Genomic DNA, 4,492 nt, shown 5'->3' on the forward strand with positions numbered 1-4,492 from the left:
TTCTCCCATTCTGTAGGGTATTTTTTTTCAATTATGAAAGTCAGGATTCCATGGACATTTCAACAATCATGAATCCAGTAAAACATATGGGGATACCATTCTGTGAGAAATGTAGGACTTTGTCTCAACACACCAGTCCACTCAGCTGAAGAACTAAGCCAATACCAAATTGACTATTCCACATGGAATATACAACTATGAGGTATTCTGCTTTGTTCACATTATTTCTAATTCATCCCTCAGCACACAAAAAACTCCTTCTTCTTTCTTGTTTATGGCTCCTGTTAACTTCAGAAATACCAAACTATGAAACAGATTAAATGCTATGAAAATTTACTGTCTTGGAATATTAACTTCAGCCTTTTGCTCTCACTCTTTGCTCTTTTGGATCTATGGTGTATGTTTGCATCTCTTTACCTTACAGATGCTGGACACAGTGTGCTTCTGTTCATACAGAGCTCAAGTATAATCTGGGGCATGTATGAATTCATCAACTATCACCAGGATAATTAGTAAATGAATAGTGCCATAGTAAGTGATATAAAAGGGTGCGACATTGGACTGGGAATCAGTATTATTGTAGTAAACATGGCACACAAGGAAAAGTTTAAAAAGATCTAGAAGGAGTAGAAGGAGAAAGAAAGACTGATTTTAAATAAATATGGCATCATAGAGAAATGATGGTCTGCCTTCTAGAATGTCTACAATAAGCTTGTCTCACCAAGTGAAAATATATTCTTTGAAAATGCTATCGAATATGACTCTAACGTCTTCCTAGGTAATAACAGCACCATTTAGCCACCTTCATCATCTGAAAAGTACTTGTTCACCAAACTCTCACTCTATGGTATCTTATCTTAGTTCTTGACATATAACAGATGCTCAGTATATAATTATCAAAAGAATCTTCTTATGCTTTCCTAAGAGAAATATTAGCTTGAACACATAGTCAATCCATGGTCTCACTATGTCCCTTAGCCGTTGTTATGGGCTTAATTGTATCTCCTTATGCCACAAAGAAAATCATAGATTGATGTCCTGACCCTCAGTACCACAGATTGTGACCATATTTGCAGACAGGGACTATAAAATGGAAATTAGGTCAAAGTGCAGTCATTAGGATGGGATGTAATCCAATATGACAGGTGTCCTTATAGGAAAGATATTATGACACAGACACTTGGAGAAGAAAGGATATTTAAAGTCATAGGAAGAAGATGGCCATTGACCAGCTGAGAAGACAGACCTCGGGGGAAACCAGCACTGTGGCCACCTTTATCTTGGACAATTTGCCTTCAGTACGGTGAAAAAATAAATATCTGTTCTATAAGCCACTCAGACTGTGGTACTTCGTTATAGCAGCCCTGGCAAACTAATTCAGATTTTTTTCAGCTGTGCACAAATTACCAGAAATTCCCTATTTTCAAATATTTTGTTATAACAGATAATCGTATTTAGGTAAAATTAAGAAATATGACTGAACAGGAACTGACACATACCTGTAGATTATTTTTTTACCACCCTTTTTGCTACACTCATCCTGATCTCCTTCTCTGTGCAGACTCATAGATGCTAGTGTACTCACAATAGACTTGGAAACATTGGTGAGAGTTAAGGCAAAAAGTTGCTAAAACCTACAAAAGAGGCCTCCCAGAAATCAAAAAGAATGAATTAGCTATATACATAGCAAGATACATGAATTTTCAAGAAAACGTTTAGTGAAACAATTTTAAAAAATAGAGTAGCAAGAGACACTTTGACTAGTGATTAAAAGTGTGGATTCCAAAGCCAGATGTATGGGTTTTTTATCTCAGCTTTTTCACTTTCTAGCTGTGTGGTACAGGCCAATTTGTGCCTTAGTTTCCTCTTCTAAAGTTTCAGTTATCAAATGAGTAAGTCCTGAAAATCTAAGGAACACCATGATAACTATAGCTATTAATAATGTATACTTAAAATTTGCTAAGAGAGTATATCTTAAATGTTCTCAACCTCACCTCTGTAAAATAACTGTGAGGTGATGGATAGTTTGATTAATGTGATTGAGGGAACCATTTCACAATGTAAAAGTGTATAAAAACATCGTATCGTACACCTTAAAAACATAAATTTATATGGTATCATACCCCCATAAAGCTAGAAAAGAAATAATAATAAAAAATAGCGAATTTACTTAAGGGAAGAACTCTTAAAGACATAGTCATTGTTTGAAAACAAATTAATCCTGCTAATCAGATGTACACTTATTTGGTCCTAAACACAACCATTATCTGGAAAAATTCTCCTAAGGTTGTCTACATTACTTCATGTAATGTGAAAATAGTAAAAATGCCTTTTAAAAAGAAAAAAAAATGTACCCACATCATTAGGTTATTGCAAAGATTAAATAAGTCAGTACATTAAAAGGTGTTTAGAACAGTGTCTGACTTATAGAAAGTACTATGTCAGTAATACCTACAATTGCTATTTATGCCATTCATATAAATTGCAAAGACATAACCCAAAATAACAACATACATGTTCAAAGCATGCCCTCAAATTAAAAAAATACACTATGTATACACATTGTAATGATTGTCTATGAATAAAGGGGAATCGAAGTAGAAGAGTTAAAAAGAAATGAATGGATGGATGGATGGAATTACAAACAGAAGAGGGGCTTCACATCAGTTGGTGATTAATAATGTGCTGTAAACTGAGGAATATGATTAAATGGATATTCTTTATCTGAGTTACAAAAGGAAAAGAAAGAAAGGAAAAAAGTCAGGAAGAAAGGAAGGAAGAAAGGATTGAAGAAAGGAAGAGAAATTTTCAAGTTTCAGTCTACATAAACCGAAGCCCTCAGGTTTAAAAATATGCAGCTCCAAGACATCATTTAGAGTCTGAAGTCTGTGGAACATACGACTTAAGCTGACAAAGAAAATCAGGCTCAGTACTTTCATATCTGTTTATATAAATCATTCTTCCTGAGTAATCAAAAGAACTGTTGGAGATATTAGGCTAAGGTCCTTGAATAATACCCTGGAAAGGAAAAATGTCAGTGTATAATTACTTTAACAAGGAAGAAATAAACACCCATATTTGTTCCTAATAAAAAACGTATTTTAGAACTTTCAAAAATTTAAAACCAAACCATTTTCTTCTTCTCCTCTCCTCGCAAAATAATGCCTTAGGATTACTGACAAATAGATACATTTAGTGATTTTCTCTATTATTATAGACTGTTGCTAAAGCTGGTTTTTAAAGGCCTCTTTTAGAAATAAAGACATGGCCCAAAATAGGCAGTGTGTATGCTTAAAATCTTGTGCATTAGGTTGTTTCATGGCAATTCACGGTTATTTTTTGTCAGTTTAAACACCAGGAATTTTAAAAGGCTTAATTGTCAAATACGGAAGAAGAAGAAAGTAAACAAAGAAATGATTTATTAGTCTTTCTGTTATAATCAACTCTACCATGATTTACGATAAGGTTCTTTTCACTATACTCTTCTGATTACTTCTCTCTGAGCTCAAACTCTTTTCCAAAAGTTACTTAATATATCTTTACAATGTCCCCTTACAGGAAGACACTAGGTTATCATCACCATTTCTATGAAAGGAAGAACAGCGGGGAAAAGTGATGGTTAATAGAGGAAATCATAAAGCTATGTAAACTTCCATAGGATCATCTGTACTATATTACCTCATAATATATATAACACCTTGTTGCCTGGCCTTTTTTGTGAATATACATATTGTCTTCCCAGTTAGCGCATAAGCTCCTCCAGCTTATGCAGGCGTATGTTGTGTTTTCTCCTGCTTTAAGCTTTTCACCAAGCCAAGTATATAGAGCTAAGCAATGACAGGTAATTAATAAATGTCTACTGATGAATATTTATTTGGGAAGTGTCATTGTGTTCTGCCTCTTAAATTACTGACATGCAAGTTGGGCTGCCCCAGAACTTTACTGCCACAAATCACCCTTTATTTCCATCACTGATGAAAACAACACCCTTAGATTAAGGCTCTTTTTAAAAAAAATTCTGTGTGCAACATTGTTTCGATATTTAGATTATTAATTGGGGAATGACTTTATAAGAGCACATGAATAATGTCATATAACAGAATATTGGAATGTAGCTTGACAGCACTCTTGACTTGAAACCTAAAAGAATTAGAAGAATTCTTTTTGAGTCTGAAAGACAGACACTATGGTTTCCTAATTATGCATCTTCATTCTCGCGTTCCCAACTTTTGAAGTTGACAGAATATTTCAATATTTTCTCCCTTTCAATATTTAACTCACTTTGTGACTGCACGAAGTCAATATGAAGGATATTGTACAATAATCATCAAGGATGGGAAGACTCACTGAAAATATCAAATTAGAATTGACTACCCATTTTTGCTGAGGTGGAAAAGATGTTATTGTTCACATATTTGTTTAGCAAACCTTACCCTAGAAATATGAGTTCAGGGGAACATCACACACTGGGGCCTATTATGGGGAGGGGGGA

This window comes from Colobus angolensis, unplaced genomic scaffold (genome assembly GCF_000951035.1).
Source record: "Colobus angolensis palliatus isolate OR3802 unplaced genomic scaffold, Cang.pa_1.0 Scaffold159, whole genome shotgun sequence".
Lineage (NCBI taxonomy): Eukaryota > Metazoa > Chordata > Mammalia > Primates > Cercopithecidae > Colobus > Colobus angolensis.